The sequence below is a fragment of the Lactuca virosa genome, chromosome 2 (assembly GCF_052849685.1).
Source record: "Lactuca virosa cultivar CGN04683 chromosome 2, Lactuca_virosa_CGN04683_v6, whole genome shotgun sequence".
In the NCBI taxonomy this organism is placed as follows: domain Eukaryota; kingdom Viridiplantae; phylum Streptophyta; class Magnoliopsida; order Asterales; family Asteraceae; genus Lactuca; species Lactuca virosa.
In genome coordinates, this window is record NC_136427.1 from 222,869,410 (window position 1) to 222,881,778 (window position 12,369).

The window sequence follows — 12,369 nt, forward strand, 5'->3', positions numbered from 1 at the left end:
CTTGAGGCGACCCCGGTGATTTTCGGGTCGATCAAGGAAGGGATCATCGAGCTGATGGAGGAGTGCCTCAGGGCGTTTAGGAGTGACATGGCATCTGGCCAATCACGGACGTGCACACTCTCCTTCAAGGATTTCATAGGATGCGGTGCGCCAAACTTTCACGGGGTGAAGGACCCCATTATGGCCAGGGGTGGATTGCAGACATCGAGTCTGCACAGTTGACAAGTTTCTACCCTGAAGGGTCGAAGGTCCAGTATGTCGCAGGATGTCTGAGAGACAGAGCTAGAGACCGGTGGGAGGCAGTCAGTGATTCGTTGGGAGCCCCAACCATTGAGGCTATGACTTGGTCGGACTATGTGACCAGGTTTAGGGCTGAGTTTGCGTCAGCTGTGGAGCTTCAGCAGCTGGCCAGGGAGTTTCTAGATATGAGGCAGATTACGGAGACGGTGGCGGAGATTACCGCTAAGTTCAGAGAGAGGGATTTACTGGTGCCTCGGTACGCAGGGGATGAGGAGATGAGGAAGACCCGGCACCACGACATGTTGAGGGCTGACATCCGAAAACATGCCAGCTACTCGGCATGCCTGACTTTGGATGACATGATTGCGAGGGCGAGGGAGCGGGAGATTGATTTGGAGCACATTGAGAAGAGGAGGGCAGATCAGGTGCATACCTTGCAGGGTCCCGGGAAGAGACCTAAGACTTCTGACCAGCATTCGAGAGGCCAGCAGAACCGGAGTCAGTGCAGCACGTGCGGGAAACTGCACAAGTGAGTTTTTTGTTCCAGAGGTTTAGGCTGCTACAAGTGTGGCAGTATTGGTCACGTCAGCAGGGATTGCCCTCAGGGGGCGAGCCCATTGTGTTTTAACTACGATCAGGTGGGCCACAAGAAGGTCAACTGCCAGACGATGAGGGGAGGAACAGGGAGTTCGTCTGTCCCGATTACTTTGAGGATTACTGATGGAAGAGGGGGTAGGGCTTTGCGGTGACAGATGAGGGAGATCAGGATTCTAGCAAGACAGGTGGCAGGTATATATCTTTTACTCAGTTTGGTACTTACTGTATTCAAAGATTTCATTTTCTCACATTGGTTGAGGGTAGAGTATCTATGGGTTATCTCTCTACTTGTATATGGATTATATTTTCAAGAAATGTCATATGCCAATTGCATACCAAGAATTGTTATTAGTTAGTGTAAGGTCATTTCCTTTTTGCTGGTTCGGAATTGTTCAGTATTATCTTGGTTACGGTTGAGATCGGTTCCGAGGCATTTCGTGACGGTCTGCAGTCAGGGTTCAGCAGGGTGGATATCCACCATCGTCAGGATTCGGTGAGGTTCGGTCCTTGTGCTCGTATTAGCTTTTGGAAGCGCCAAGAGAAGCAGTCTATCATTGAAGAAGTTGCTCTGAGCATCTGCTAATTGGACTTTAAGGTTGAGGGGGACATCAGGTTAAGCATTTGGGGCCATCAGTATTGGGGATTCAGAAAGCGTTCATCTAGTCTTCAGTAATGGTGCGGTATTTGGAGTGGGCTAGTAATGGATCACTAGCCGGGTTAAGCGTTGGTAGTCAGCGTGCCTATCGCATAAGGAAAGAAGGAATTGGAATCCTTCAATTCTCGCGTGTCGTGAAGACTTAGTCGAATCTAAGTGGGGGGAAACGATCATGAATTCAGAAGCGGGAGCGGTTTTGGAACTGGGATAAGTTTTGCATCTTTTTCAGGAAGAAAGACGGCCCAATCGGCTGTATGGATTGAGTGTAGTGTAAGTTGGAAGTTCGGGAGACTTGCTAACATTGAGATTGAGTTCCCGTAATGTTGATAGCATGTTTAAGGAACCAGGTTGGAGATTCTAGTCAGGGTATGTGTTCAGTATGGGATGTTGACCGTGTGTGTGCTCGAACTTAGGTGTGCTCGGATTGGAGATCAGTGGTAAGACCATGGTCAGCGGATGAGACAGCGTGGGAAGTGTTGTCAGACTACGAGATAGTCGTAGCAATAACCAGCGACCAGATAGCATGAGAAATGTGAAAAGACTGTGGGGTGGTCCGTAGCATTCATTAGTCAGTAGGTAGTGTAGAAGTGTTGTAAGATTGTGGGGTGGCCCGTAACATTCAGCAGTTGGCAGATATAGTAGAAACGTAGAGAGACTGCGGGGTGGCCTGTAGCATTCATTAGTCAGCAGGTAGTGTAGAAGTGTTGTAAGACTGTGGGGTGGCCCGTAGCATTCACCAGTTGGAAGATAGAGTAGAAATGTAGAGAGACTACGGGGTGGCCCGTAGAATTCGTTAGTTAGCCATTAGTATATTAGTATAGTAAGACTGCGGGGTGGCCCGTAGCATTCATTAGTGGTCAGTTATTATGGGAGTGTAAGACTGCAGTGTGGCCCGTAGTAATCACCGGTCCCTATTCGGCAGTGAGAATGTGACAGATTCGTAATTCACTCACAGGTTCCTCCAGATGGTTTAGAACAGGGCGGGTCAGCCGCACGAATGTGAGTAGGCCACAGTATGGTTAGATTAGGTAAGCGGTAGGTCGTTGGAGACCAGGAGTGATGTAAGGCTACAGTGGTTCAGGTAGCATTCATCTTTGTAGTAGGTTCGGTGGTGACGGATAGTCGGACGGTATGATCGGAAGGATCAGCAAGAATAATGGAGCCATGAGTGGAAATATGGTTTGGGCAGATTTTGATAGTCGAAGGTCTCTTCGAAAGTCGCGGGGAGCGACCGTGAGGTTGTTCTTTGGCTCAGCAACCGGGTAGGAAATCCGGTATCCCAGATGGGTGGCAGATAAGTTGGGACCAGGGTGGTCTCGGTTCGTTCAGAAAGCGGGCAAGAGGCAGCATGATGTTCAGACAGAAGTAGTGAAGTGAGGATTCTCGTATGGGAAGTAGCTTATCGATAGAAGATGCTAAGTCACTTACAGTTGGATTGAATAATCTCATAGTAACGGATTTGACCCTGTTGTGCAGCTCTCGTTTGAGTCTAACCATTTCAGGGATGAATCTTCTACTCAAAGGATTATCTGAGCCTTCTGTCAAGTATAAGTATTCTACAGCTGGTTATGGACAAGGATTTCGTTTCTGAGGGTGGCAACAAGATAATCAGGATTGGAAGTGTGTGTTTGGTCGGTTATTCGATGAGGTTTTGGTATGGTAGTTTTTGAAGCATAGGCGGTCCGTCAGGGAGACAGTCCATTATAAATTACAGATCTCGAAAAGACAGAACGAGTTCTCCGTATGACAATAAGGATTTATCCCTCATCAGGTTTGGAAGGTCTGGGTAGTTGGGTTCGGTTGCCTTGGGAAGCCATTGATTGCGCGGGATGGTGATTGTACCTCTAGGATGGCGGGTGTTAGTACTGTGGGAATCATCAATTGGTTTAGGGCAAGTAGGAGGAAAACCACGGGCGTAGCGCGTGAGATGTTTGCAGGGTAGGTGACTAGCGGACTTCGAGGACAAAGTCTAGTTTAAGTGGGGGAGAGTTGTAACACCTGGAAACCAGAAGGCCAATTAAGGAAAGAAAAACCCCAAATCAAGAAGGCAACTCGTCGAGTTCAAGGAGAAGAACTCGACGAGTAGGAACAAATTTGGGACGCGGGTTGGGAAACCTACTCGATGAGTTGGAGGGACCAACTCGACGAGTTGGTTTGGGTTTGGGAAACCCTAAATTTGGGGTTTTGCACCCTATTTAAGCATCTTAATCCCCATCTATCAGCCTCATTTCCAGACTCCAAATCCTAAACCCTAATCCATAAAACCCTAATGCTTTGGATGAGCTTGTGAGTTACTTTTGAGTGAATCTTGTGTGTTTTGAAGATTGTGGAAGAAGGAGAGGATTGGGGATTCAAGAAGAAGCATTAGATCTGGGATCTTGTCCATCTTTGGCAGCTTTCTGAGGTAAAAAGTCCTTAACTTGGTGATTCATAGCTTAGATCACTTCTAGTTTTGATTTATGGGTCTTTTTGACCCCATTGTGGGAAAAATGATACCCTCCACAGATTGTATGTTAAGGATTCCCACTTTCCAGTAATATTTGGCCCTTAGAATCATAAAAAGGGTCTCAAACCCGTTTTTGTCAAAGAAAAGGTCATGTTCATGGAAGTAGATTGCTATATCTCGAGTTTGGGTCCATTTGAGGCATGCAAAGCTATCAAGTTGTCAACTTTACAGAAATAGGTGATGGAAACAATATGGATATGTATTCTGGAACCTTAGATCTGAGGAAAAAGCTGTATAGTCTAGAAATGCAAGGGACTCGGCGAGTCCACAGAGGAACTCGATGAGTTCGGTCGAATATTCCCGATTCCGTTCATGGAACTCGGCGAGTCCACAAGGGAACTCGACGAGTTGTATGGAAAATTCTTGATTCTGTTGAAAATGAGAGAACTTGACGAGTTAAGGTAGAACTCGACGAGTTGACTCGTTTTATCACGATTATACGAAGCATGAAAACTCGACGAGTTAGAAGACGACTCTACGAGTTGAGTCAACTAGGAGTGTTGACTTTGACTTTGACCAAGGTTGACCCTGGAGGGTTATGAAGTATGGAATGGGTTGAAAAGGGTTAAGTAGAGTCCATATCTGGACAAGTGTATGTGAGGGGTAGAATGGTCTTTTACCCCAGTGAGGACTTATGGTTAAGTTATGAGAATCCCGAACTTAATTAGTTTACATAATGACTAGTAGCTCGGGGAGCCGAAGGATTAGCAGTTCGGGGAGTTGTCAGCTAGCAGCCAGAGGATTATCAGCGGGACTTCAGCAGTGCGAGGTGAGTCTCCTCACTGTGTGTATGGGTCTAAGGCACCAATGTCGACCTATTTAGTTTATGTATGGTAGGAAGACCCGGGGGTTAGCCCTAGGCATTATGTATGAAATACCAGGGGGCGGCTCCTGGCACACAGTATGTTATTTGTATGGTAGGAAGACCCGGGGGTTAGCCCTAGGCAATATGTATGAAAGACCAGGAGGTGGCTCCTGGCACACTGTATGCTAAGTAGCTAAGTAGAGTAGTATGTATGCTAGTTGTCTTTGTGGCTCCTGGCACTTTTCTGTAAGACCCAGGGGGTGGCCCCCGGCCTGGCAAGAAAGACCACGTGGCGGCCCGTGGCATAACGACAAGACTATGTGCGGCATATAGCATCTTATTTGATTATGGACATGATTGATATGTATGGCTCACAGTATGTATGGCATGTATGGCTCAGTAGATATGTATGGTATGTGGTATTTGCGGAACTCACTAAGCTTCGTGTTTACGGTTTACAGTTTTGGTTTCAGGTATCTCCAGTTTTCAAGAAAAGGAGCTCGGGACGATCGCAGCACATACACCCATGTTATTCCGCATTATGTGATCTTTGGGATTAGACTCTGATATTTATTTTAATTGAAATGGTTTCAATGTCTGGAACAAAGTTATTAGGTGTTTTCCTTATATTAAAAATGAAATTTTCGGTATTTATGCTACAACTCTAGTTAGTTATTAAATTCCAACAAATTAAAAGTGTAGCATAAATATATAAATATATGTTTTTGTTTGGAAATGACTATCCAAAACACAAAAAGAATAATAACCAACCAAAAAAAAAAGGAGAATTGATACCTTGGTTAAGAATTCTTTTTTTATCGTGTAAATAAGATTTCTCATGGCTCCTACCTATTCATAAATACTCAAAAAGTCAAATCTTGTACAGCCAAGTCGCATAAACTAGATATCTTGCCTAGATGTATAATCTTATCATCCTAATTGAGGAACTTCATAAAGGATATAAAACATAAAAATATAAGTTAATTAGCCTAGAAAAAAATTAAAAAGAGGATCGAGGAGTTATGATGCCATTCAAAAGAATACAGAGAATAGAAAAATGATCCATGAGATGTCGTTTAAAAAAAATACAGATGCAATAATTTTTTACAAATCGCTTTCTTTAAATAAGGAAGGAAATGGCTCCGTTTCGGGCAGATTGCGCTAACGCTAGAGCAGATTCCGGCAGCAATTGCACCACTGCCAACATTTTAACCCAACATTTTAACCCGCTTCCTCTTCAATTCTCTTCTCCATAAATGTTATATCTTCCTTTAACCCTCGATTCCATCTTGTTTTCTGCTTCGAATTTAACAGACAGCATAAATTTAAGACCTAAACAATCGAATTTGGAGACGTGAGAGCAACAGAAGATATTAAGTGTAATTAATTTTAATTAGCCTAATTTTTAGGGAGTATGAGTTTGATTCAATGTGTAGGTAATCCTATGGACAAATGTGTAAATTTTTTACTATATAACCTCTTGATCTAATCCATTAAAATTACAATCTAAGTTTATAAATATGATTCTATAGTTCTGTCAATTTTAGTTGGTTATATATATATATATATATATATATATATATATATATATATATATATATATATATATATATATATATAGATAGGCTTAGGTTATTCTATTAAAACTAATTATTGTGTTATTGTATGTATAAATGTGGGCCAATCATTTTATTTATTTTAAGAAAGTGATTAATACATATTATTGAATTAAAAATAATTGAAAAATATCATCCAATTTAAGTAGAAGAGTATTTTAGTCAATTAATACATATTTAATAAAGGAAACTTGCATATTTTAAGGGATCATAGTTTCTATTAATTTTAAAAATCCGATTTTTACTAATTATAAGGTTTTTAATTCGGACATTCTGACAGAATATGTTTGAGTATGTTCAAAAATAATAATATTCTAGAATAACAAATTTTCTTGATTATGACTTTAAAAATTTTTTGTAGAATAAAAAATTCTCGAACCAGCAATTGTAGAATTAAAACAAAAATTACATTATTTCTTATAGAATACATGTAACAATTGTTAAGAATTACATTTATTGTTAAAGAATAAAACTAAAAAACTTTCAAATCGGGCAAAAAAACATCAAAATCTAACAAATACACTAATTCATTCTAAAAGAATAATGTTGCTAAGAAACACTTTTAATTTTGTTGACCGTTCTTCAAGCATCAACTTCTTCAAGCATCAACTTCTTCAAGCATCAACTTCTGTGAAAACAAATCCAATTGTAGTTTAGAATCCAATAACGCATTAGCAAATGATAAATAAAAAACTATATTCCTTTGGAAAAATAAGCGGACTTGTTAACTGCACCAAAACCAATAACCAAAAATTGTAGAACATGTATAATCAATGAGAAAAAATCCATATTCCATTCCAACAGAATTAGAATTCGTGTTTCCATTCCGATAGAATTTGAATTCGTGATTCTATTCCGATAGAATTAGCTTACCACATAAATCGTTGATCCTTTTGGCCATTTCCTTTACATCTTTCCAAAGTCAAAATAAAGTCAAACATACTGAAATATCTAATGCAATAGATGTATACACACTAATTGGTATTTAAGAAATGGTACAGAAACTAACAGCTTCATAGTGTATAGCAGCATCTTCTGAATGAAGCATTAGAACAAGGGTGGGAAGAGCATTACATTCCACTATCTGCAAATGTTTCATGGATATATTAGACAAAATTTAGTTCTTGATCCCAAAAAGAAGCTTCACTAAATTAAAAAAGCATCAACCTGGTTTTTGTTTTCATCATTTTTGAAAGCTAGTGTACGCAAGGCCCTCGTTGCGGCTCTTTGCACTTTAGCATCACTGGATTCTAACAATTCAACAAGTGGAGGAATGCCACCTTCAACCCTAAACATGAAAAAATGTGATGAACTAAAAGTACTAAAATACATGAATAGCATCTGAAAAAGATAGAGGGAAACAGACCTAACAAGGGTCTTGATGCTGCTATTTTCATGAGCAAGGTTGGTGATTGCATCAGCTGCTTTCCTTATGGCACCATTCAGCGTTCGAGAACTTTGGCCATCCAGTTGTCTCTTAAGAAGACCAACCAGATGAGGTAAGGCTCCAGCATCCACTATGCGTTGTTGATGCTCAGGCTGTTAAAACATTGGGAAGGTTTTTGAAAGTGTTCAGAAATTGTTTGTGAACGGATTCAAGAGGAAACAATCTATCGCCATTAATAACAGTAATTTATCAAATATAATCTTTTGGATTCTCCTTTATTTTAATTGACAAGGTTATGTAATTCAAATGAGTACCTACCTTAATTGCAAGAAGTCCAAGAGTAAAAGCACTTCCTTTTTCCACCTCATGTTCATACGGTATTGTGCCAGTAACAACCTCTTTTGGTGACTGTGGCGCTTGAAGATGTCGTACTAGGGCTGGAACAGCACCAGATTCAACGATCAAGTTCACAAACGAAATCAAATCAAATTACGCTACAGAAAGTTGAAAAACAAAACTCAATAAGAAAAATCCAAACCGTTCTTTGCGAACTCGGAGAGGGCGTGAAGTGAGCGTTTGACTAGGGCACGATTTGCTTCACTCGATGAGAAAGTAGAATCGAGTACTTCAACCTGAGCACGAATTTCATATAATAGATCTTGTTGAGAAACGGCGTCTGTAGAAGAAATCTTATGATCTACGATTAATTCGTCCTCCAGCTTCCTCTTCAGGCTCCTTCTACCGGAGTTAGTAGGTTGTTCATGGCGTCTCCGATCCTCCGCCATGAGAGATTGAATGTAGGGGTAAATTGGGGAAAGAGAAGTTACGTTTTACAAAAGGAGTGTGTGAAAGTGAAAATGAAATGGGTGTGGGTGGATTGTGTGTGTGTTTTGCGTGCGACTGGAATCGAGAGAGGGAAAGGGTAGGGTGGCGGCCGGTGGTGGGAGGCATAAGGATGAAGGTAACAGCTGGAGATGGTTTGATTAGGGTTACGGTGGTTTTAAAAAGCCTACTAGCCGAAGTCAATAATTACCATAATTATAGGATATTATTTGTGGAAACTAATTATCAAATTACCTATTTACCCTTATTTATTTATTTATTTATTTATTTTTATTTTAAATTTTGATTGGCCCACATTTATGCATACAATAACACAATACTTACTTAAAACACCTGAACCTATCTCTCTCTCTCTCTCTCTCTATATATATATATATATATATATATATATATATATATATATATATATATATATATATATATATATACACCATGAACAAGTTATGTACGTTCAATGACTTCCCATGGATTTTTTTTCCTTTTATTTAGTTTCATTTATTGTGTATAAGGTTGGAGGGAGTGGTGTCACTCCCTCATAAAATTGCAGTGTCACGTAGGCGACATATCAACAATTACCACAAAAGTGTGGTTTCATGTCACACCCATGGTGTGGTGCCACACTTAATTTGTTTGTTTGTTTGTTTGTTTTTTAATAATTAATTTTTTTTAATCAAAAACAAAATATTTCATTAATTAAAAAAACTCATTACATTGCGTCAGTTAAAACAAAAAAACATCACATTAAAAAACCTAAAACTTAGAAAAAAAAGTAAAAAATTAAAAAATAATAATAATAAACTCAAACGAACTATATGAAATCGTCCTCCGAGAACTCGTCTTTTGGGTCATCCGGGGGATCGAATTGAGGTTAATGTGTTGAATCTCGTAAATGTGTTCCACCAAGTCCATACAAATATTGTGAAATGTTTCATTGGAACGGACCTCTAGTCTCTTTTTCGTATACTCGTCGTCACCAATTTCTATTGCTTGTGTCTCGGGGATGGTTTCCTGCTCATCATAATCACATATCACTTTTCCTTCGTCTTCGATAATCATATTATGCAGTAGTATACGTGCATACATGACTTCCTGCATTTTTCCTCGCTGAAAAAAATTGCTGGTTTTTTCAATATGAACCAATGTTTCTCGAGAGATCCAAAAACCCGCTCGATATCCTTCCTAGCTCTTTCTTGAGCTTTCTTGAATTTTTTCCATCGAGTATCATGTGGACACGTAAACGATTTAACAAAAACTGCATACTCATGATAGATCCCATTAACTAGATAATAACCATATTTATATGGTGTTTCACGCAATTGGAAAGAAGAATTCAGTGCAGATCCGTCGTATATGTTGTTAAATATAGGTGAACGATTAAGAACGTTAATGTCGTTAAGCGAACCAGGAGAACCAAAAAAAGCATGTCAAATCTACAGATCCTGTGATGTCACCGATTCAAGTATGACCGTTGGATGACCATGATCACCTCGGGTAAATTGATCATGGTGTAAGGTAGGGCAATTTTCTCATGCCCAATGTAGACAATCTAAACTTCCTAACATTCCAAGAAAATCATATACGCTAGCATGATGAGATTGCAATTTGATGATGTCATTACGTGTAGGCTTACGTAAATATTTTGGTCCATAAAGCTGAATAATAGTTTTGCAAAAATAATGGAGACTATCTCGTGCAATCCTAGAGGACATCTTAAAACTCTCATCCAATGCATCAGGTGCATTTTTGTATTTTTGTAAAGGAGTGAAACTGGGTGTACCTCTAGCATCGGGACGTTGTTGGAAAAAATCACACTCTCTCATTAGATCTTCGACTATACGTTCGTAAAAAGGTTTGCACATTCCGAAACGCCTTTGGAAGTAGTACCCTTGAAAAAGTGACATTCTCTTGAAAGTAGTATTGTATCAAGCGTTGGTTTGCTTCTTCACGATTTCTATAAATATATCATATTCGGGTTCACCGTTCAGCACTTCCGACTGCACTATTGCATGCAGCTTCATACGTTTGCTCTGCCAATTTAGCAACGGCGACAACAACATCAAACATAACATCAAAGTCTTCAGAAGAATAGAACGACGACATTTCTTAATTTTTTTGAAAGGAAAATGTAGTAGAAAGATAAAAAAAATTGTAAAGATTTGAGATGTTTAAACAGAAATGTTTAAAGGTTAAAAAAAAAAAAAAAAAAAAAAAAAAAAAAAAAAAAAACGTTATTTTTTAAAATCCGACCGTTCAACAGTCAATTGGAATGAAAATCGGAAGAGAGAAACGCTCCCTTGCGGTACCGTAGTGCGGCCTCCACCGCACCCAAACCGCGGTAAAGGGGCGGAGTTTATGATGATGTGGCAGAGGTGGTACGGCCTCTACCGTAGCCACTCTCCTTGGTCTAATACCGGATAAAAACAGTTATTAAATAATTTACGATAAAAAAAGACATTGTGTCGGATGCACAATTCTCAACACACAAGTACTTTCACATCTTTACGTTGCAATGTCATGCACAATTTGAAAGAAAACAAAAAGTACAGCGGTCTCTCTATCTGATGCACATTAAACTAGTTTCACGTGGTTCTTGAATTCCTTCAAAAGAATAAATAAAAATTGCGTTTAGCAGAGTTATGGTTTTTGAAATGGGTTGAAAGGGAATTGAACTAATGTGCCCCATGAAAACAAACACTCCATAAATTCACACAAAAAGGTAGATATTTTCAAGTACATGTAAACACAATAGACAATACAAATGCAGCGTGAAAATCAGGGCCGGCCCAAGGCATGTTCAAAGTGTGCCTTTGAACAGGGCCCACTGAAATCTAGGGGCCCAAATATTCCTTGGCCTTTGTATCAGCTTAGGTTATGTATCAGGTGGAAAAACGGAACGATGCAAGCGAGAAAATAAGCGGGAATCAGAAGTTTTTGGGGAAGAAAATGACGCTTAGGTTCCTTCAATCTCGGTGATAGTGATTACGATTTAAGTATGAGGAACAAGTTAATGATGCCATCGATTGAGCGAATCACCCGTTGAGCTCCTTGGCAATGGTTTCCTTCTTTCATTCTTTGCTGGAAATCAGAAAAATCATTCAAATGAAAACCTTCAATCTTCGAACATCTGAAACATTTCAGACCCATTGAGTTTTTACTTCTTTATTTCATAAATCTTCTAAATGATAAGGAAAAAAAATCCTTCAATCATCGGTAGGAAGGTGCTGAAAATTAGAATTCAAGTCTCAGCCTCTTATGGACAAAAATCAGATGGTACTATACACTTTTTTTTATCTATCTGATACATATTTTGTATTGTAATAATTTATGTTTTTTTTTTCTTGAATTCATATTTTTTCTTGAATTTATTTTTCTTTTTTCTTGAGTTCATATTTGTTTCAAAAGAAGAAATCAGAATTTGAAACTAAAGGAAATCAGACTTCCAGCAGCAAAATATATCAATCCATATTTTTTTTACTGAATTTATGTTCCTGTTTTCTTCAATTCAGAAATAATATCTATCAGTCCAATTTCAAGGGTTCGAAGTTTTTGATGCTAAGTTGTTTGAAGTGTTGAAAATCAGAAGATAAATTTTTGATTTCTATTTTTTTATTAGAAGCAAATGAGACTTTCAGTCTACAGATTGTGTAATATAGCATTCTAATTGCCCATTTTTTCTTTATGATTCTTTCTGATTTTTTGTTACAGATATGTAGACTGCAT